Source organism: Meleagris gallopavo, chromosome 3, assembly GCF_905368555.1.
Source record: "Meleagris gallopavo chromosome 3, MGAL_WU_HG_1.1, whole genome shotgun sequence".
NCBI lineage: Eukaryota > Metazoa > Chordata > Aves > Galliformes > Phasianidae > Meleagris > Meleagris gallopavo.
In genome coordinates this window covers 1,507,966-1,532,043 of record NC_139406.1, presented here as the reverse complement: position 1 = coordinate 1,532,043, position 24,078 = coordinate 1,507,966, and the positions used below count along the sequence as shown (strand labels likewise).

The window sequence follows — 24,078 nt, the reverse complement described above, 5'->3', positions numbered from 1 at the left end:
AATTTTGGCACAAGTAGGAACATGTCTGTGAGAGTTTTCCCTCTCTCTTTGTCCTTGCAAATGGAAAGACTGATGGAGCTGAACATATTGTGGACACAGGAGTTAACCACAAGAATAAGTAGTTCACACACCGAAAATAGTCAACCTTCCTGTCTAATAGCAACCAACCTTTGGTTATCATTTTCATTGGGCTTTTTGGAGAAACCACACCTGACTGACTCTCTGTGCAATCACAGCTTTAATCAGAACTTGTTCCTCAATCTGTTCTGGTTTTTCCTCAGTTTGTTTTTATTTCAACAGAGACACTTGTTGTAAAAGTCCTACTTTGGTAGTCAACAGTATGTACTATAATTAATGTTTGGGGGGAAAAAAAAAAATAGAAATCAGAATCTTGTGATTTCTGACCACAAAACTAATTCTGGAACTTTTCTAGTTTTAAGGCAGACTAATAAATTATACGAGGGTTTCTTCATTTTCTATTAGAATCATTTTCTGTACTTATACAGTTCTTTTTCACCTCCTTTGTGCCTTTTCTGTAGTCTTCCACACTATTGAGAATCTACCAAGCGATAGACAGCAAGACTAGAACTCATAGACAGCCTGTTTTTATTCAAACTAGGGGAAGATATGCTGAAGACCATATATTTCTCTAGATTTAATTTGTTAATAGCTTACTACCTTTCTGTATAAATTTCTCCTTGCTGTTTTTGTTTACATTCTCTTTCTTGACTTGGATTTGGATTTTTGGAAAGAAGTGAGCTACCTTTCCCTACTAACCTCCAGAGAATGATGCTTCTTTGTTGTTTCCAATTGTATTCATAAAACAAAAAGGATGAGCAGAGAAAGTGAAACACAGAGTGAAAATGAATTGATTAACCTAATTTACATTGCTGGAGATAAGGGCTAGAGATAAGGGTTGTGAGACATCTTAAGCTTGCACCCAACCAAGTAGCCTGGTGCCAAGAGGAAATACCTGATTAGTGACATAAATCAAAATTATGTCTATTTTATAGCATTTAACCTTCATTGTGATTCTTTTCCCTCACCTTTTTACTGTCTTAAAGATGATTTTTTTTGTATGAGTGGTAAAACTTCAGTGAGAACAAAGTTATGAAGTGAGCATCTACCAATCCATTATGCTGCTTTTTCTGACAAGCAAAGATGAATGGACTATGTAGTAAGTTTCCTATGAGATGCCAGTCTGTGGCATGTAGTAAATCTTTTCTGTACAGCTGTACAAAATGTATTCTGTATAGGCTCTTTTTCCTGGAGTGGAGTTATTTTTTTCTGAAATTTGGGTTGGTCTAAAATCTTACTGAGGAGCAGGAAGGAAGAGGGAGAAGAGGGAAGTAAAATACAAGAGGAAAACTCACCTTCTTCTGTTTCATGTATGTAGGGCTCTCCTATGTGCATATCTAGCTTTCTTTAAAAAAAAGTTATCTACAACCAGAGTATGTGAGTGTGTGTTTAATTTTGTCATGGAGAGGGGGGAAAAAAAAAGAGTACTAGCCATTTTGTGGCCTGGCCAGCCCTGGTCCTCTGACTAATGAAGCAAAGCACTTGCGGGCCATGCACTCTGGGAGAGGGGGGAGGGTAGGGAGATAGCAGATGGGTCTGAAAAACAAACAAACGAACAAACAAAAACAACAATGGTAATGATCTGAGGAGGAACAGTAATTTACCAAATCCAACAAAATGAGAGAGTGCATGATTAATAAGTATACAGATGTTAGGCTAGTAAGATTATCACGTTGGAAAAGATAATCAGAAATAAATAGAAAGTGCTCACTGATGTTGTAGGCTCACAAGAAACTTCACGAGGAGCAATCTCCAGAGAGAGATCCTTCCTCAGTGGCAGTCAGCCCTTAGATGAGGTCTAAGAGAGGTGGAGCCAGGCTCCACCCCTTCCACTCACACAGGCAAATTGCCTTCACCTGTGTTCCCACGGCTGACTCAGTACTCGCCTCAGGAGATTAATCAGAGGGTCAGGCTGTGATTCAACAGTTCCAATACAGAGAGAAAAGTTTCTAACGCTAAGATCTTGCTCTAGACTTGAGGGGAACCATGTGCTTTCTCCATGGCAAACTGAGAGAGTCAGTGAGAGGCGGAGCAGCTGGTGTTCTGCCAGGAGCTCCACCTTTCTTCCTCTGCATGTGAAGTCCCCTGGGAATGTCACTCCTCCCCTACCCTCTGAGAACCCAAAATGCCCAGAAAAGACAGTCCATGGAACCAGGACATTAACTCTTTATCTCCCACTGTTTTACATGATGTTATGATGTGGAAAACTGACAACAAGCATCACAAAACCACAACAAATTTTTATCAAGTTGTCCATTTTTTATCATTACGAGCACCCATCAATAATAGCTGTTATAGTTATGGTCAAACTACCTAGATAGTGTACTTGGGATTCCAGAAGCACTTGTACTATCTCTATAAAAAGTATTCAGACAACAAGGATTGGAATGGGCTGTATTTTTTAACAACCCTCTTGCTTTGGATTGTTAAATCCAGTATACTTGTGAGTCAGTTAATCAGCAAAGAACATAAATATGCAGAATTTATAAACCTGAGAGAACAAGCAAGTGATTTTGTTTACTAGTTCTTTCTCTTTTCTATTTGAATCTTCGTCTTCACTGTTCAGTTTAAGTAAATAAATAAATTAAAAAATAAGCACGTTAGTGTAGACATCTAAGCTTCTCTCTGCTACTTGTTATGATACTGTTCTTTATCATCTCATCTGCTTTCTCCCCCAGTCAACACTAAAACACAAGATCATACTCCTTTTGTGCGTATGATAACACTGAAGAGAGGCTAATCAACATTGCCAATTAATTCTTAGTTTCCTGTCTTACATCATTCATAGTTTTGTTTCTTTCATTGAGATCATTTTAATGCTATACAAATGAGAACAAATAAAATACTGCTTACATTCAGAGATTAAGTACTGTCAATAACTTTGTCGGTGATGTTCTAATATGTCAGTCCATCAACATATTGCTTACAACAATGCAAGTAGAAATGCTGGAAGTAAATCAATCTCCCAAAGAAAGATAGGTGCATGCAAGAAACTGATGCTTCATGAAAACAAATTAAAAAAAAATCAAATGTATGATAATATGAGTTTAGGAATGGATATATGGAAGCACAAGTCCTGCTAGAATAACTTCAGCTTTTGAGCCATTAGAGATGTGAAATGTCTGCCCACTTAAAAATGAATGAATGCAATTTTCAGATGTTCTCTCCTTATTTTATATTCTCTTTCTAAGCTAAAGTGGAAGTTTCTCAGAAAAATAAAATGAAGGAACTGCATTCTTTTTGCTATGTTTTACTCTTCCCCTCTGTCCTGATTTCAGCTGAGACAGTTTTAACAGCACACAGGTATTTTGGTTATTGCTGACTGATAGGAGTGTACCCAGTGCAGGGCTAGGAAGAGCCGCTGCCTTTATGGTGCAGCAGCAGGGGACAGGGCAGAGCCAGGAGAGTAGGTCTGAATTAGGTAAGCAGTTATCCCATACCATGTGACATAATGAGAAGGCCTCAAACTGACTGGCAAATGCTCAAGGATTCCTGGGAGTCAGTCAATGAGACCCTGTGTTGGTAGTGAAGCATTGGTCAGCAGACAGTTGTGTCATTAGCAAGGCATTAACTGGTGGGTGGTGAGTAATTGCATTGTGGAGATAAGTATTTTTATCATCAATCATGGAATTAGAAATCACAAACATGTCTGTCCAAGTTGAATTTTGATGTGAACAGTATGTGCATATTCTTTCCCAGTGTTTCAAAATAATCACGCTCCTAAATAATAGTGAATATTAGTAACATAATGTATTGTCATGGAGTTAACTAGATCAATTTACGCCCGTGACAGGGGGCAGTAGGCCCTTGCCCTCCCCTCATCACCCCACAAAATGGGAAGGAAGGGAGGAAAACAAAAACAGTGGCAACAATCTATGGAGGAAAACTTATTTTACTAACTACGATATCGGAATGCAAGATAACACAATATAATACAATCTGATTGAAATTGAAACTAATAAATCAAATAAAATAGGAGAGAGAGAGTTCCCGAGACTGATTCAAACCTGAAAAGCTTGGAACGGCCAGGAAAGCACCCTCCAACACCCACTGCCAGGCAGTAAGAGACCGCTCCACTTGGAAGGGCCAGGTCCCATGATTTCTGTAATGTATAGGGATAGGTGCCTGGAATTGGAGCATTAACACTTTAACTCCCAGTACTGTACATGATGTTTTGATGCAAAATACTGAGAACCAAAAACAAAAAAACATAAAACCATGACTTGTATGTATGATTTAATTTGTTTTCTAGGATATCGGGGTTCTGTCTCCAGATGTATAAAATGGGTTTATTGTCCATAGCCACAGTTCAGCATATCCAAGATACCTATACACACAAACAAAAAACAAACAAAATATCTACATTCCTAGTATCATCAATAGGGCATATATTTTTCAAAGCCTTTTCATGTTTTGGAAAGTGACATACTGATCTTGTTATTGGATTTTCCGTATATAAAATTATCTGATTTTCCTCTTTAAAATGATAGAACCTATATCAGATTCTCCTTTTCCTTCCTCTAAACTGGAACCAAATTTTCAATTGCATTTCAGATTCTAAGGGCATAAAAAAAAAAATAATAATAATTAAAAAAAACCTGCTATTGTTATAAATAACACTAAGCAAAAAGTTGCCTACCTTCCTACACAGGCCCCTTCCAACTCGAGATATTCTACAATTCATAGATTCTGGTATCAGACAATTGACTTGTGTCTTTCAGAAAATTTACCTTTCTATACAATTGTGAGCATGAATATCTTTAGAAATTTGCTTTAATGTGTCATAAAATCATAATAGGAGGAAAATATTAGGATATGTTCCAGAACTTGCTAATATGATATTTGTGAAAATGGGAGATACACAGAGCAAAAATATAATAATTCGGGTATATGGGGCTGCTGAATCAAGGCCTGAACCTTTGATCACCTGAGGCAAGCAATGAGTGAGCCACGGGAGCACAGGTGAAGGCAAATCACCTGTGCTGCAGGAAGGGGTGGAGCCTGGCTCCACCTCTCCTAGACCCATTTAAGAGCTGACTGCCAGTGGGGAAGGATCTCTCTCTGGAGATCTGCTCCATCAGGAGTTCATCTCGCGAGCCCAGGACAGGGTGAGTGACTTTCTCTTATTTCTCCAATATAAATTATATTAGCCAAGCTCCTGGATATATATCTATACCATCTGTATATCCATTGATTAAACAAGGGGGAATGGCTGTTTACAAGGGTGGATAGTGATAGGACAAGGGGGAATGGTTTTAAACTAAGACGGGGAGGTTTGGGTTAGATAGTAGGAGGACGTTTTTCATCCAGAGGGTGGTGAGGCACTGGAACAGGTTGCCCAAGGATGTTGTGGATGCCCCATCCCTGGAGGCATTCAAGGCTAGGCTGAATGTGTCCTGGTCTAGTGGTTGGTGACCCTGCACATAGTTGGGGGGGCGGGGAGGTTTGAAAGTATATGGTCATTGTGGTCATTTTCAACCCAGGCCATTCTATGATTCTATGACCATACCCTTTTGATCTGCCTCATAGGGCCCTGACTGGAGTATTGCATCCAGATCTGAGCTACCCATCTCAAGAAAGATCTGGAGCTGTTCAAGCAGGTCCAGAGGAGGGCCACAAAGATTATCGCGGGGCTGAAACACTTCTGCAAAGAAAGGCTGAGGAAAATCAAGGCTCTTTAGTCTAGAGAAGAATCCAGGAAGACATTTTATGCATTCCAATTCTTTATGGGAGCCAACAGAAAAGAAGGGGAGGGACTTTCTAACAGCATGTACTGACATGTTAAGAGTTACAGTTAAGTTGCATTCTTTAACTATTTAGATTTAGATTAATTGTGTGGAATAAATTCTTCACAGTGAGTGTGATAAGACATGGGACTGGATTTCGCCGAGAATGTTGCCCCTCTGGACTTTTTCAAGGCGAGGTTGGATGGGGTTTGGGGAATCTTGACTCAGTAGGAAGCGAGGCTTCAATGAGAGGGAGAAGATGGACTAGCTAATCTATGATGTTTGAGTTATTAAGTCCTACCTAAGGTACTATCATTCTGAATATTCACTGGATGGCAACAATACGTATTTTTTTAATTATTTTTATTCCAATCCATAGGAATTTATTTGGAATTGGATAGTTACAATATTATTATACAGTATTACAATATATACTATTATATAGTATTACAAATACTAAATGTGTAGCCATATTTACTAATGAAGGGAAGAAATAGGATGTTTTTGAGGAGTGAAAATCATGTTCAAGTTTGAAGTGTAAACCAGAGAGAAGTGCAACTTGATCTGTTGCTATGGCAATAAGACAGTGTTAGGCTCTCTGAGTACAACACCTGCAATCATGAGCAGTGATCTTCCAGACTTTCTGCTTCTAGTCCAAGACCTGCATGCTTATCTTTTGATCTTATCTAACAATTCAAAGCAAGACTAGTCCCTGTGGCTAGTAATGTACAATATCTGAAAATCCTTCAGTAAAAAAACATTATATTTAGCAGTATGAACATACCATATAGTGCTATAGAATGTTATTGTGTGTTTTAGTGTGTTTGTATATGAAGGAAAGACCTTGCTTTAAACTCAAATGAATGTGGCACTAAGAATATTTCCTTGTGGATCTGTTTTTCCAAGAGAGCTAAAAATTTGTGAACTTGAAAATGCTTACTTTGCTTCTTGCATTTATTTAGTTTTCATTATTCATACTTTTGGTTTTTGCTTGCCCTTTTAACCTTTTCTTATTCTAACAGATTAGCTTTAATTTTTGAAATCTAGTTATTCAGAAATAGAAAATATCACTGTGTTATGTCAAGGTATCATTTGGTAAGTGAAGTTTGTGTCAATACCTACATTGTACTGCATAAAAATAGTGATTCATGTGCCTGCTTTTATGATGTTACACTAACCACTGGGATAGGCCTGCAGTACCACACATTCATGAATGCATACACGGATGCAGATTGAAAATGCATTCAACAAAACTAGACTAATTTTATAGATGTTACAGTTTTTTTTCCCGAGTGCTTCAGCATCTTGATAGTGATATAAAGAAGCAAACTCCATAAGTAGGGTTAGCTAACAGTGGAAACAATTCCTGAGTGACACATAGGTATGTGAAATCTGAAGCTTTCTGTTGCTTTGTTCCATGCTTGAACCACTAACAATAAAGTACGTAGAGCCAGGTTATACCCTATATCTTTATAGTTTTCTAATGAGGCCTACCAGAGTTGCATTCAGACATCATCGGTAACACCTATCCCCCCCAAATGATCTGGATTACATCTTTTAAATGTACTGCATAAAATTAATATTCTGATATTTGAAATGACCTTATGTTTAACCTGGCAGGCAGCTTAACACCACATACTTGTTTGCTCTCTCCCCATCAGTGGGTTGGGGAACAGAACTGAAAAGTGTGGGAACTCATTGGTTGAGGTAAGGACAGTTCATAAGAACTAGGAAAAAAAAAACCACAGATGATCAAACAAAAAGCAAACAAACAAGAATAATTAAAAAACAAAACAATAAAAAAAAAACAACAATGATGCACAGTGCAATTGCTCACCACCAGCCCCAAGAAGAAGCAGTCCCCCTTCCTTGGCCAACTCCCCCATTTTATAGTTCTGCGTGACGTCATATGTTTATGAGACATCCCTTTGGTCATTTTATATCAGTTAGCCTGGTAAGAAAGCTAGGTGAGAAAGCATAATAGTCCACTGAACCTTTGAATACTTCCTGAATAACTTCTCTCATCCTTTCTTCTGTGCTGCTTTAAAAATAATAATAATTTTTTACTTTAACATTATTTTTGTTGTTGTTGTTTGATTTTTGTCTCTCTCTCTTCACTTCCCTACAAATACTTCTCAGTCCAGGCTGATTTTTTTTTTATTCCTCTTGAAAATGTGCTGTATATCAACTTATGAAAAAGCCCGATAAGGCTATGACAGAGGTAGAGTGGTCTGCTGTAGCAATGCTTATGCTAACTTCACATGGTAAATCTTCTGGAAAATTGTATTGAAAAACACAGGTACTGTTTAGAAACATAATGGATTTGTTCATCCCCCCAGTCCATCATTACTGCATCTCAAAAAATAAACCATCACTGAATCATAAAAGGCTAATTACACCATTTAATGGCTCTATTACACCTACAGTACAGGCTAATTCTCCAATAGATTCAAAACAGTTCTGACTAGCTCAAAAATTATTTTTGTTCTACAGCATTGTTCTACAGAAGTCATTTAACATTAAGGCAGGTGTAACTGAACAACTAGAATAAGATGACCTAAGAACAACGCTTTTCGTGCCTAGAACGATCTACTGTTGAAAGTTAGTCTTAACAATTTCAGATTATTTAATCTTAATTTCCTTTGGTTTTCTTTGAGTAAAAGATAGCCTGTTTTTCGGTCTCATATTTATCTTTCAGTGATCTGCTGAAAAGGGATGAAGATAACAGAAGGCTGAATGGATGACACATTTCAAAGCTGAAACTAAAAACTCCATCACACCGATAGTTTTGGGTTGACTGTAGTGCCATTGAACGAGGAATTGAGCACGCTGTACAGTGCTTATACTTTATATATATTTATAATTTATCAATGCAGAACATTTCTGCTCTTTAGTTTTGATTACTTTTCACTTCATTTTAGGAATATTCCTTAGGTCACATTTTCTATAAAATAAACTAACCAATAGATCTCTATTGAAATGAAGATGTCCCTTCTATAAATGGCCTGTAAGTCAACTGCTGAAAATTTCCTATTTAGAATCTTGTTAGAACAATATTAAAATGTCAGCTGAACAGTGCAGTTTCAGTCTTTCTGAGAGAATCCCTTTAGACACCTATTTTCATGCCTTTATTTTATTGCAGAGGAGAGATGAACTGTGGGCTTTCTATTTCCAAGACTGACTACAATACTCTGTTGTAGATCTAATTGAATATGTGTACCTGCAGCTTTCTTCTTCAAGTGAAAGGCTACACTTTGCTCTTCCAGTAAAAATGAAAGACTATAGAGAAGAACCAGTCAAGATATATGATTTTTTCCTGTACTTACTAATGCCATACCTATATTCCCATCCCTGCAGAGATGTGACTTTTCTTCATAAATCAAAGTCATAAGGAACTGCCTCCATTCTCAGAGATCTCTCACATTTCTTCCTATCAGTAGTTTTTTTCTTTGTCTGCATTCATGAGGAAATCATGATCTGTGAAAGTTATTTTGTGAGTCGACCGCAGAGAAATTAAAATCAAGCAATAATCTTGATATCATTCTTTAAAGAAATCTCAAACGTTTGGTGAGGATAGTCTTTTGCCATTCCTTTCTATCTTGTCTTTTCCCAGACAACTTCTTTTACACTCTTTTTTACACTTTCAAAGCTCATACAATCCTTAGAAGTTATACACTTAACACTTCATAAATTACTCTAGAGATGCTATAACAGCATTATTCTCCAGTAGTAAACATGAGATATGTAAGTATAGGTCCATTGAAATCCCTAGATCATTAAATTCAGATGTTTAATTAGGCACACAATTAACTATGCTTACATGGCCTAATAGTCATGTCTTCAGTAGATTAGGAATAGCTACATGATGGGAAATACACGTGAGACAAAGAACCATGTAAGTAAGAGATTGCCTCGGGAAGATGAATTGGCAATCATTTAAGCTTTCTGAAGATGTTAAATAAATGTAACAATTTCAACCTTAGAAGGCTACTTACTCAGTTATCCTTTGAGTTGAAATGCATTAAACTATTTATTTCTTGCTGAATCAGTGTGTGAGACAACTGGTCTATGGCCCTGAGTAAACTCAAATGGGGGAAATTTTTCTGGCTCTGAAAAAAAAGGTGACATAATAAAAGATGTTATAGCAGTGATGTTTAATCTTATGGTACTAAATAGTTCAGTGATTATGGATGAGAGTTGAACTTTTAAACAAAAGAGACAAGCTCTGGCATACTATCCAACAAATTAAAAATGAGGAGAGTGAGGATCCTGAAGAAACTAGTTTAAAGTGATCATCTTCTGGTAAACTTTAAAACTTATATTTTTCTTTTTTTTTTTTTATTGAATGGGTTCTGCAGTTTCTTTGGATGACTTCATACCAATGGGGTAGTCTCAGACAATAGAACTTTTTTACAGTAGTGGACCTCAGATACACCTTTGAGAATCTGGGGCTATAAAAGGAGGTGAGAAATGTTAGCCATCTAATTTACACCAAATAAGTGTAAGAGACTCAAGAGGCTTAGAACATTTTTATTAATAAAAGAAACAATTCCTAGAAGTACTAATTCCTTGATTTGGATTTGATTTAAATATTCATTTGTTATTATGTTTAATTTTTTTTTTAACTTCTGTGTCAGGGACACAGTCAGACCCCTGACTGAAGATGATCCTGGGATGGAACGAAGTATTCTGACAGTTTTAAGGGAGCTGATATTTGTGGCTGTAGCTGCAAATATCTTGTTTTGTAGAGAGAACTGACCTGGGTAGTTTATCATGTTTTTGCAAATACTTGTTTTGCAAGCAGGTGTTCCTCCTGGGCTCTGTATCAAGCACTGGCCACATGGGTACATGGTTTAAGTGGAAAAAAACCTTGCTGACCCTGGGAAGAATAAAAGCAGGAGAGAGGCTGTGGCAGGAGAGAGAGGAAAAGTGCATCTTAAAGCAGGGGATACCCTCCTGGCACTACCTATCAAATTCACTGCCTACATGTTCCTTCTCTCTCCTTTTTGGCAGTCTGCAGTCTCCCAAGGGTCAGTAAGTAACAGTGCACTGGCTTAGGGAGTTTCTGCTTCCTGCTTATGGGGATTATTTCAAAAAAGGATGTCTGTGTGTGTATGAGTGTGTGTATGTTGACTAAAACTCACAAATGTCTGTGTTGCTCTGAGTGTCTAGATTGCTTGTCTCTGCTCCTGAGACATCCTGTCTCTCAGATCTAAACGTACCCTGAAACAGCTTCTCATTTCTAAACAAAAGATTTTGTGTTCTGAAACTAGAACATTTCAACATCTTAGAATTGTCGTTCTTTGAGAAAGCAGAAGATGATATAACTCCTGTAAACAGTCAGATTGTTTGAGCCAGGGTTGTGTGTGAGAAAGATTCTCCTCTGGAAGAGACATGTCAGTTTGTTCTAGCTTATTTGCTTTGTTTGAAGTCATTGCAAAAGTGTTGTCAGTATAGGTGCGTATCATATCTCTCTTGACTTATCAAAGTTTTTAGAAATACAAAACACCATTTTTAGACATAGTTATTAAAGGTTTTGTTAAGGTATTATTGCATATCTGTCTTTCACTTAGAGCTCAGCTGGGATGTTGGTCTAATATTTCCACACTCCTTGAATATTAATCATTATTTTGAATAGAACTAAGACTTGTGGAAAATAATCTCAACTAGTCATCTCTTGTGAGGAAAAGTGTAGACGTCAAATGATAGCATCTAAACCCTTTACAAATGGGTTACTAATTGATTTCTGCAAATAAACATATTTATGAGCACAATGATATTTGAAAAGTTATTACAGCCTTCTTTCACAGTCTGTTCTGAATAAGTACAGCTACCAAGAATCCATGAATTGTTTCTTGGATCCCAGCTATTATAATAGAGAACATTTGGCTTCACTATTTGAGCTTGTGTCAGCTGCACAAATGTATGTAGGTGGTTTAATATTCTCAACTCCCTGTTCGTTATTTACCTTAACTACAAGCAGGTTTGTGCAAGAACCACTCAAAGATCTGAGTGTATATCCCTTATAACAGAAATTTAACAGTGCAACTGTAGCACAATGAAAAGTGCAACAATGACAGCAACCTTCAGAAATGTAACAATTTCTTCCTGATTTAAAGAAAATGTTCATTTTGTTGTCACTATCCTCCTTCTCATCAACTTCTGAGATCTTTGGGAAAGATCATGTGGAAATCTTGTTCCTTTCGGCAAGTGATGGGGATGGACTATCTTTACTTTCACCAGTCTGTATGCTTGTGTTTGGGACTACCCACCTTCTGTTTCAGGCAGCACTTGCCTACAGTTACTGAGGTTTAACTGTCACTCTATTCAACATCATCTTCCTCTGAATTGTCATTTCAAATCCCAAACAAACATTTTGGCAAGAGTATAACTGTAACCTCTGCTCCTTGAGAGGTGTAGTAAACATGGTGGAACCTTGTTACACTGTATTTATCAAACCTGCATAGCAGGAATTCAAATGCGCAGAAATTGTCTCAAAGAATTTATGTTTAACTTCTCTGAAATCCTAGTTTCTTTATAATTTGCTCCATATGGTAGTAAGTGTCCATATGTTAAAAGAAAGCAGTAGTAGATAACTAAATTCATCAGGATGTGATCACAGTGGGAGCCTTGTCTCCCACTATGCTCTATGTGGGTAGCTGGTCATTATTAAATGAACACTGAACTATTTTTAACTCTGTGGATATTAGAAGGCTAGTATTTCTGAGACCAGGTGTCCCAGCTGATTGTTTTTAAGATCTTAATAAACAGATATTTTTCATTTGTTAGCTATGTTGTAATATCCTTACCAAGCCATTTTCTGCCTCTGACATCCTCAGTGATGTGAATTATGCTTAAATTAGTTTAAAATATAGTTTGAAACAAAATGGCCTTTAACAGAATATGTTAGTCTGAGTTCTTTAAATGATATTTAAAGTATTTTTATTCCATGTAAATTCAGTGTTGGTAAAGTCTAATTTATTCCTGTTAGTAGCATTATTTACTATTAAACAGAATATTCCCTATGTCTGGTTTATTCTGAAGGACACAGTACTTGTTAAAATGCATGCCATGACTGGTTGTTATAGATTCTACCAACATTTCTTGCATGGGAATGAACATTAGTACATCTGCTTTGCACAGCTATTAGATGGGAGAGAGACAGGAGTAGTACTCTGCCATTGTCAATAATGAGATTGCAAATTCATTTTCAGTATTGTCACATGCTGGGTAAAAAAGTCATTCAAGAGCTAACAATTGAGAGTTTCAGGAGGATATTTAAAGACTGATGAATTTAACGAGTAAAATCTGATGTATCATGAACGATTCATAAAAAAAAAAAAAACATCTGAACTGACTTGCCATTTGACCATATTTTCTTGGGATTACAATTGACATGACTAATTAGGAAAGGAAAAGGCAACAAACTAACACTGTATAAAGATGTAGCATGCCAATATCTTGAAAACAGAAGCTCACAAATGTGATCAAAGTCATGAGACACTTTCGATACAAAGAGAAATAAAAATGGACTAAAAATGGAAAACATAGCTGATATAAATCTGATTAAAATCAGAAAGGTCATAGAGGATTAAGAGAAGTCAGTTGGTTTTGATTTCTTTTTGTGCAAGAAATTGGAAACAAAAAAAAAAATCAAATAAGTTTTCACTTCAAGACATGGGAAATAATGTGATCATTGCGTGTTGCGATGTCAACATATGGCATTCTATAAGATGCCATGGATGATAAAATGTGACTAAGAACACTTATTTTTAGTTAATATTGATAAGATTTAAAAATGTTTTTTTGGCCATTTTTTGTAAGATTCCAGAGAGCAATTATTACTTTCTCCTAAGGGATGAGTCAAATATATAAGCTCTTTCATGTCTCATTTCTGGTTCAAGGAAAATTACATTTTCAGAACTTTTGTATGACTGAAAAAAAAAAGTCTGATAAAAATGAACATATCCCTCTGGTTTACAATTTTTTGTATATAGCTAACACTGTCGCTGTTGTGAACATTTTCAAAGATATTAAATATTTCATAACGTAGATTGCTTCCATAGATCTTACTTATGAATACACATGAATCAAATAAAAGACTCTAGTGAAGGTTATGGTGCCTATAGACAAAATTTTACACTGCATTGTGTATTGGCAGCCCAACATTTCTGTAGTTTCTGAAAAAAATATATATTATCTATATGCCTGCATAATTCTCCCGAACAACTGACCTTTACATAACTTCAACAAAGTTTGAAGATTACTGGTAACAGCGGGCATAAAGTTTTGGTATTTATGTAATCAAATGCAATTACATAATATCCTGCACAAAGACTTTGACAGTCTTTCTATATATTTGTCTCACTCCAATTTATAGGAGGGATAGGAGGTTCTTTTAATATATGTATACCCAATGCAGAGATTAAGGTACAACAGGTCAAATGTTAGCCCGACCAGTTTATTACAAATCCTAATTGCTTAGTGATATGGGGAAGGGAAGATGGACAATAGAAAAAAGATAGGAAATAAAAAGCAAGGAGTGTTTGTAGAAAGCAAGAGAGCTTGTCACCACCGTGGTCCAGCATGGTTCATAGTAGGTCCATTGATCTCAGGAACTCATTCAATCACCATGGGGGATGGGAGAAAGCCAGGAAGCTCTGCAGTAAGCAGGTCCTGGGGGGGTTTCTTCCGAAGAAGTTTTTCCCCTTGGGGAATTCTTCTGTCAAAAGTTCCTCTGGAAGTTCTTCTCCCCCAGGGGTTTTGTTTCTTTAGGAGTTCTTCTCCAAAGTCCTTAGTTTAGTGAGGGCCTTTTATCCTCTGTTTCTCATGGTTGTTGTTTTTTTTTTTTCTTCTTTTCTCTACGTAAGTGTGACATACCTGTCCCAACAGATAAGCCAGCAGAAAGTGGTGCCTTCGTTGCCATGCACAAGCATTAGTGCCTTTTGCAGTGGTCAGCTCCTTCAAAGCGTGCTCCTGAAAAAGACTGTTTGTCCTGCTTCTGCTTATCTTTATAAGATGTATAAGATTAACAGATGTACTGTTGCATGGTGACACCCATCGCTCATTCCACTAGATAATTTGCAGTTGTCACTTAGAGTCTTATAGTCTTATAACCAAAACACCTCAGGAAGCAAGCTTTGATTAAAAAAAAAAACAAAAAAAAACAGCAACAACAACAAAAAAACAGCTTTGTCTTTCACAATCTTGTATACAAAAAACACAAAAACACAAACTGTTTGCTTTTAATCTTGCTATCTTACCTTCAGCTCATAGTGTTTGCCTTAACATCTGAATATCAGCTCTACATCCTTTATTTTAGAACAACTACTGAAGAGTCATAACAGAACAGTAAGAAGCCTGTTTTCATGTTATCCAGCAAGGCATTAACTGTAAGTGGCATAGAGTGTGGGTTATAACCTGATTTCTCAGTGTTCTCTCTGTTTCCATCTGATACAACAGGGTTTACATGATTTATAATTAAAACAATTAAATATATTTTTGTTAGCATAGTTCTTGGTCTTTAAAGGTTTAGGTTTCCAGCACATCTTTTACTGAGCATAAACAGATTTAATATTGAAATTCAAAACACGTAGAATGTATTGTTGCAGTGTTCAAGGCAGGGATTCAGATGTGAACGATCCATATCATTCATTACAGGTTCCCCTTACATCCGTTATATACATTCACAAGTTTTCTCCCACCCACCTTTACATGTCAACAAAATATTCCACAAACGCTCCTTAACCATGCATGAAAGCGCTTATTCAATCAGAGTCATGAGTAGTTTCTAGTCACGCAGTCTTCCTCCAGTCAGGGTCGTTATCACGCAGCTTACTTGACTTCTTTTTTTTTTTTTGTTCCTTTTGGAGACTTCCTTGGTTCCTTTCTCATTCCGTTCATCTTGCTCTGCAGCTTCCTCTCTGAATATTCTTTCTTGAACCCCAGCATCTTGTTTTAAAGTTTTGCTGCAGATGTTAGCACAGTTCTAGTTGGAACCCTTGTTAGCAGAGCAAATTATTTCTTTATTGTGATTTCTGTTAGGCTCATGAGTGAGTATAAATTGCTTAAACCACAAAGCATAGTGAAAAAATGCCCCTAAAATGTAGTATTTTGGAACCAGGTTTCTTCTGCCTGGTTAAAGCATTTATAATGGAAATATAGTTACAAGTAAAATACTGCAAATGGATTAAAAAATAGCAGTCTTTTGAAGCTTTCATCACTTTCTGACTCTTAGTATGTAATCCATACTTGTTTCTGTTTGATTAAATGACATAAATTCCCAAAACAATCTGCAAGAAATTTTGGTTTAGTATTAACAAATTCCACCCTGTTTGCAACAACTATGAGCAAGACATAGAATGTTCTAAAATCAACCTGATCCACTTCTGATCAAAGTCAGCCAAACCTTTGCTGTGGTTTAGGCAAATCTTTGTCAGTAAGATCATTTAAAGACTTTCACACAAAAATATTCACAGAATATTCACAGAAAAATATCTCCAAATTTTTAACTTAATTTACTTGAAAATGACATAATTTCTGTCACTGCAGAACTGTTTTAGAAACAGAATTATTTCTAAAGCTAGAAATATTCTTCTGCAGATTTTCATTTTTTGAAGGTATGGAACTTGTGCGAAAAATATTATGGATTTCATTTAAGAGCATTCAGAACAATCTCAACTTCTGGACTTTTATTATATTCAGAAATGGTAGGGAAGCATATTCTTATAAAAGATAAGGTAGTTCAGACTGTTGTATAAGCAGTCAGTTGAAGCAGTGATTCCAGTATCTTGTTAAGCACAAAACCACTGGATATATTTTAGTTTTCTTTCTCTGCAGCTGCTCTTCATAACATCAAGGTCAAATTTATCAGTTGTAATGATTTCTGCAAATTGTCTTCCCTTTAAACTCTATCAAAAAGAGGTTTAAGGGAATTTCTCTACATCTCAAGGTCACAAAAAACACTTAGTATTTAGGTGGCACAGTGCTACTAAGCAATCCAAGCCAGTTTTAAAGTTTTCCATTCTCAGACTGACTTGAAAAATGTTCCTCAAGATCAAGTGCCTATGAAGAGATGCATTTAATATAACTACTAAACCTACATGCTTCTTATAGATAGGAGTCAGTCACTGTGAATGGTGTGCTTGTCTGATCTTTTACTTGCTATCAGTGTAAACAGAAACCCTTACCTATGGAAACATCACATATTTGTTACTGATAACTGCAAATTCTCAAACTATTTAGCATCTGTTCTGTTACATACGTTTCTGTAAGGGCTCAGTCCCATCTCCAGTCTGCCCCACATTTTAGTAAAAAATACACAATCCAATGTATTAAAAATAAGGAAATGAAATATTGCTATTTCTCCCCCCTTAAAAAAAAAAAAAAAAAAAAAAAGGACAACAATAAAAAGACTGATTTATAGTAATGAGTAAAGGGTTACATTTAAAAGCTCAGTACTTCAGTCTTTTTTATGTACTCGTAAGAAATCAAAAGGAAATCAAAAAGAGCAAAGAAGCAAGAACAAACCGAAGATAATAGACAAAGAAGAAATAGCTGGGCAAAAATATAAACTGCAAAGTATCTAAATACATGGATCAGAAAAATGTATGGATTTTATGACCCAAATTCCCACATAGGAAAAAACATACGGTTTGTTGCAATAGATCAATGGAAGCTCATATTTTAGGAGCTTGCTAACTACTAACTGCATTGTTTACTGGTCTGGCAACAGTATTATCTCTGAGAAGATGTTCTTAAGTAGTTATAGAAGACTAATTTTTTTTTTTTTTTCTCTCCATATGAAAAAAATTATCAGTGAAATCTTTATTTCAAGCAAGCTGACAAAACTGTCAGAACATAACTGACTGGCAATTCAGTGGTAATGGTTCTGCACTAATGGAGGTAGATTCACTTCCATCAGCTCTTCCTCCAACTGTGGATTCATCTCCATGGACTCTTTGTTGCTCTCAGGTGAACCCACTTCAATTGACTTGATGATGTGGAGCCTCTGTATCACCTTCCACTTCTTGGTTGGAGGGTAATTCACCCTGCCTCCTTGGAAAATTCACTTCTTGCCTGTCTTACAGGAGGGTAAATTGGCACTGCCTCTTCTGCTCAGTGGTTGAAGTTCTGTCCAGAGTGCCCCCATATACATAGGTCTCAGATAGAAATAGTGATATAACTGGTGACATCACAAGGCCATAGCAATGCAATTCTAATCTCATAGTGATCAGAACATGGCAGTGTTGGGAGTTGGGGCCTGTCAGTGGATATTTGCCCCAGTTTTGAAGGAGGTGGAAGGGCAAGTGAAGGGCCTCTTTCTTGGGGATGACTCCATTGTGACATTTTGCTTGCTAAAGAGAATGGCTTCCTGTTGGGCACAGGATCCTCCAGGATCTTCAGTCCCTTCTTCATCCCATGTACGGGTTCACTTCAGTGGAAACTCCATGAGACAAGAGGTCAAGGGATCTCTGCTATCTAACTACCATCTGTCCAGCTGCCTGCAGAGGGAACCACTTTTATACAGAGACACTACTGTCACTGGTACAGAACTAATTGCAAAGCCACGTGAAGGACTGAACCACAGTTAATCAGTTGGATGGGGTACAGTTGCCAGGCAGGTCTACAAATTCCATAATTAAAGACATGGAGATTAATCCTTGGTAAAAAGTCAGAGCTCTGGGAGATCACAGCCAGCTTTGTTCTGCTACCAGATGTCATGTACTCAAACAGGTGAATATCATGCCTGATCATGGTGCTATCAGGTACTTAGCAGGATGTGATAAGGTTTACAGGATATCTCTAGCAGTGTGGGATGTTCTGTATTAGCAAGTCCACTTCCAGACAGGTTTTGGTGTTTAATGTCTCTGCAGATCTCTAAATTGGTATTACTGTACCGATAATTTCTATCTTAGCCCAGATAAGAAACCAAGAGTGTTTGGGAAAAATAATGCACATCAAAGAATGGCTTCTGTCACAAGACTTAGCTTGGTCATGACACACTGTGTGCTTTCACTTTAAAATTGTTTCCAGCCCCAGTGATGGGGAATCTACCACTGCAGTGAATAGGCCTTTCCAGTGCTTGAGCACACTCTGTGAAAAAATTCATAGAATGATAGAATCGTTTGAGTTGGAAGGGACATTTAAAGCTCATCTAGTCCAACTCCCCTGCAATAAACAGGGATATCTACAGCTAGATCTGTTTGCTCAGAGCCTGGTCCAGCCTGATCTTGAATGTCTCCAGGAATGGGGCATCCACCACATCTCTGGGAAAACTGTTTCAGAGCTTCACCACTGTTACTGTAAAAATTCGTTTTCCTTATAATCCAGTCTAAATTTTCCCTCTTCTAGTTTGAAACAATTTCCCCTTGTCCTATCAGAATAGACCCTGCTAAAGAGAATGTCCCCTTTTTCTTATAGCTGTCCTTTAAATACTGAAGGGCCACTATTGGGCCTCCCCAGAATGTTCTCTCCTCTAGGCCAAACAGTCACAAGATCTCTCAGCATGTCCTTATAGGTGTACAGTTGGAAGAGTAGTGTGGTTCAGATGGTACTTGACAGATGTTATAGCTGGAAAGATTATTGTGATGAAAAAGAAACTATCAAAGAACATAAACTCAACCGTATCCTAGGCTCGTGGTGGAAAACTCCAAAAAGGAGGGATCTCCAGAAAGAGATCCTTCCAGTGGTAGTCAGCCATTAAATGGAGTCTTCCGGTCACACAGTTGAATTGCCTTCACAGCTGACCCAGACCTTGCCTCAGGTGACCAATCAGTGGTTCAGGCCATGACTGAAGAGTTCCCATACGCTCCATCCCTTTACGACATGAACCAATGATCGAGTTAGCTAGAGGGTGAGCCTTCCTCACTCACTGTCATTGTTCCATTGACAAATTTGCTCTAAAACAACATTTTTAGTAAAAGCCTGAGTACAACTGTATAACAAAAATTGATTTCAAAGGGAGAGAAGGGAGAGCACCACGTACTTTATAACTGCATTAAAATTACATTGAACTGGGACAGAATTCATATCCCAGATTAGAACTCTTTAGGAAAGACTTTCACCAAAAGTCAGCAGTTTATTTCTCCCCACAAAGATGTTCAGATTTTTGAAGGACAAATATTTTGTAATGTATGATGTCAACTACAGCACAGATTTCTTTGGATTACCATCCAAAGTAGGTGGGATTTGCACAAGTATTCCTTTTTCTACTTCTTGCCAAGGCAGAAAATGACATTAATCAACTTTCCTAAACTTACTCTGCTCCATTATTTTGAGTTGGAGGGCTCATGGGAAAATAAGCTTAGAACTCAACGGAAGGGAAGAAAAGTTCAGTTATCAGTAAGGAGGAAATAAAAAGGAAAGAGGGAATAAATATTAAAACAAGATAAAGTGAGGATAAAGGAATCATACGAAGTACAGAGATCCTGACCGGTAGTACTTATGCAATTCAAGGCTTAAATACTTTAGAGCATTGAGCTAAAGGAATTACTTAAATACAATACTGAAGTAAGTAAATAAGAGTCATGAGTTAGCGTGGATAGTTAGAGACAACTGCAATTAAACTAGTTGAATTTGGTGTGTCAACATATAATGTTTAAAAATCTCAGCTATGTTTGTGACTATCTGACTCTACAGATTTCACACATAAAATTAATAAGGTTGTATCAGACAGGCCAAAGTACATGCCATGTACATGGAGTGCTTCAAGTGTGATTAACTTTTGTGAATTAATATGTGCTAACATTGATCTACAACTAGGTTCACCAGAATTTAACAATCATGTGATGGTTTTGCCATTCCATTCCTGTCAAACCTTGTTATTAGACTTGTTTTCCCCTTCTGCTTCTGTCCCTCTTGCCGTTTCAGCTATACTGAGAGAGAGAATTCCATCAAGCTCTGTTCTACTAGCTTCAGCCAACTCTTTCCTTTAGCAGTTAGGCTGTCGGGCTCCTCTTTGTCCTTAGTGTTAGCATGCAGAATCTTGGACTGCAAATAATAATATTACTTAAGTGATCTTGAGTAATTATACACCATGACTAGGCTGATACCCACTGAACCTCAGTTTGAATTTTTCTCATTGATATTTGGATATCATGGTTAGAAAGCTCTTAGCAATGCTCCAACAGATAGAACATTCTTGCAGTGGAAGCGCATGACTTGGAAGTCTTGGGGAGGGAGTAAATTAAACCACATGAAACCATGTGGTGAGCTATGGCTGAAGGATTAAAACATCCAAAATGTCACTGAGCAAATGTTACAGTTATTGCTAAACACCCAGCACCCTTTCTGAAAAGGAAGGAAGGAAAGGCAGAGACTCTACAAGAGCAGGAATTTGTTTTATGTTTTATCTCATTCATGGGCAGTCCTTCTGTATGGGAGAGTCTGTCTTTAAACATAGGAGCCATAGGATTTTCTAAGGTGAAGAATTGTCAAAGGATGAATGAAATCAACTACAGCAACAATCTCATAGGGTACTAATTCACATTTAAGCACTTCAAAAGTCCGAGTCTTAAGTCTTGACTAAACAACTACCTGTTCGTTCATTAAGTAGGTATAAACAAACAAGAAGCTCTAAGTCAGCGATTCTGAATTCACTCTTTCTAGAAATTACTTTGTACATTTGTATATACCATACCATTATTTATTTATTGTATGGAATAGTTTAATGGACAGAGTACTTTGTTTTAAATGTTATGTATTTTTTAGGCTAATAATGTGTGCGTAATGCTGTTGCACTTTCTTAGATTGCACAACACATCTATTAATGTACTTAGAGATGATATAGAATCAAAGACAACAAAAGTGATACTGCTATATTAAATTTGATGCGGATATCACTTTAAAATTAAGTTCATTACAGGTAATTGAATGATCCATTTGCAGGCCTCCAGCCACAGACTTAGAGGTGACAGGTCATTTAGAAAGCAATTTACTGAGAGTCTTACTCTCCCTCCTTTTTAACCATGGGAATTACAAGTTCATTGTATTGACCCTAATAGGTTTGCTTTCAAAATGTTTTACTCTGAAGATTTAAAGATGTGCTCTAACATATGTCAGCCTGCAGCTAACCTAAGCAAGTGAACTAAAAGAAGATGTAACATATTTATCTGTGCAGGTATTTTGTATGTTTGTCCTGGGCCTGCAGATCTTGATACAAGGAATAACATTCAATGCATACTATAAAGGGATGTACATGATGTTCTTCACTATAGGCGCTTCACTGTTCCACAGGATCTCTCAGAAATTTTTATCTCAATTAAAGAAGCATTAACAGCAGGCATTCCACTCCAGCTTGCAAATGGCTCTGCATGTTCTAGCTGAAAAAGTGTGTGCATGTGACAGAAGCTTGTTTTCTTCACGCAACAACCCCAGCAGATCTGAAGGCTGTCTCACACAGACTTAGCAGAGCGTTCTTCTCTGCTTTGCTAGGCCCCTAAAGCAGAATTATTAGGCAAGTCACAACAGCTTTAGCACTGAGCTGAGGGAAGGCTCAGTCAGCTCTGTCCAGTCTGATGGAATGGAATAACAGCCATTATCTTTAATCTATTACTGTTTTTTAAACTGCTTATCACAGTGTTGTATCCACTTGCAACAAAGCCCCTGAAGCAGCTGGGTACCTTACATCTATTCCATCCCATTGATCCTCAGCATGGCTCTCCTTCATTGTGATGCTATTCCTGACCACTTCACTTCCTTGCTGGTCTCAAGACTTCTTCCTTCACTTGGATGGTTTAAAGCAGTGGCTAAGAGAAGTGAAAGCAGCTGGACCCACTCTTCATCATCTTGGCAGTCATCCCCACATGGGACTTGGCTAGACTTAATCCAGCCAAGACAGAAATGATCTACAAGCAGGATCTTGACCTGCTTTCATTCACCTTATGATTGCCACAGCACTATGTTCATTTTTATCTCTCTGCATGCTCAGATGACTGCAGAGATATGTTTTATCTCTACAGTTTTTGAACACCACTTCATTTCTGGGAGAAGAATGAGAACTGAATAGACCATCATGAGAAACTACAGCAGCTTGCTTTTTCTCATTCTCGATGCAGTGACACATGTCCAGAGCCAGAGAAGCAGCAAAGTATTCATCACATTTCATCACTCCAAACCATCTTTTGTTCTCCCATCCAGTTCAAATGCATTATTTGCACAGTAGTGGTAAAATGGATAGACTTTTTTTGAAAAGTGTAGTCCATGTATTATGTGACCTGAGAACAAAGATGAGCTATATTTGCATTTCCTCTTACCTGGTACAGTCCACCAGACAATGTGATCTATACGAGACTTGCAGAAGAAGATGAGTTTAAAAATAGCAAAGATAGCAAAGATACAATAATTGTACACTCAACCTTTATTTTTATAAATGAAACAATGAAGACAAAAGTAAAGATCATTTTCTTAGGAAAACGGTTAAGAAGTCAGTGATTGTCTTTTGAAATGCACAGAAGACTTATCATTCCTACTCTAGTTTGTCTTCCTGTGCCCCATCAAGTGGGGAGACTTTAAAGTTGTGATTATTTTCAGGACAGTTCATGCAGTTACTAGACATGGATCCAAATGTCTTGGCAAGCCTAATCCTTAGTGCTAGTATTACCTAATACAGAACTATGACTTCAATTAAACAGGTGAAACTCTTGGAACTTACAATTTAGTCATGTGTTCCTTCAAATACTTCCTTGTTCACTGTTTTTGAGCATTTCCATAGCTTTACAAATTTGCAATGCAATGAAAATAAAAATACGTTTTAACTCCAGCCATTCATAACTCCAGAAGGATGTGTTGCTATTCTGCAACACCTGAATGGACTAGAGGGTTGAGCAGAGAGGAGCCTGGTAAGGTACAAAAAGATCAAGTGTACTTTAGTGTCTGGGGAGAAATCACTGCATGCATCAATGCAAGTTAGGACAGATCTGTCCAACCCACTGCCCACAGGTGGCTTAGCGCTGCCTGACATGCATTCACCATTGTGATGGGAGCTCTTCCTTGGCTACTGGCCCAGTTTGGCCACAGGTGCACATCCATCACTTAGCAACAACCATACATCAGTATGCTATTAACACTGTGCGAACTGAAATCAGGACATGGGGAGGGCTTAGAGCATCACTAACTCAAATTATGGCAAATAATTTGATATATTTTGGTATTTTGGCTAAACATAACATTGTAAACAGTGAAAAACAAGTAGCCATGCTTTCTGTTTTGATAAGGGAGTTTGAGACTAGGTTTCAAGCTTGCTGGGGAAAAAAAAAAAAGTTAATTTTCTGCT

At 37.3% G+C, this 24,078-nt stretch overlaps 1 protein-coding gene and 1 long non-coding RNA gene across 3 annotated transcripts in view; one reads left to right on the top strand and one right to left on the bottom strand.

Annotated features, from left to right (window-relative positions):
* The window catches only part of LOC146544564 (uncharacterized), a 52,033-nt gene extending 50,162 nt beyond the window's left edge, over positions 1-1,871 (bottom strand). Inside the window, exon 1 of one of the 2 annotated variants that reach the window (XR_014882221.1) lies at positions 1,790-1,871. This is a non-coding gene — a long non-coding RNA (uncharacterized LOC146544564). The remainder of the gene's footprint in view (positions 1-1,789) is intronic. The other variant, XR_014882222.1, reaches the window with a different exon arrangement.
* Positions 1-24,078, top strand: part of CNTNAP2 (contactin associated protein 2) — a 791,915-nt gene that overhangs the window by 467,991 nt on the left and 299,846 nt on the right. The window lies entirely within an intron of this gene.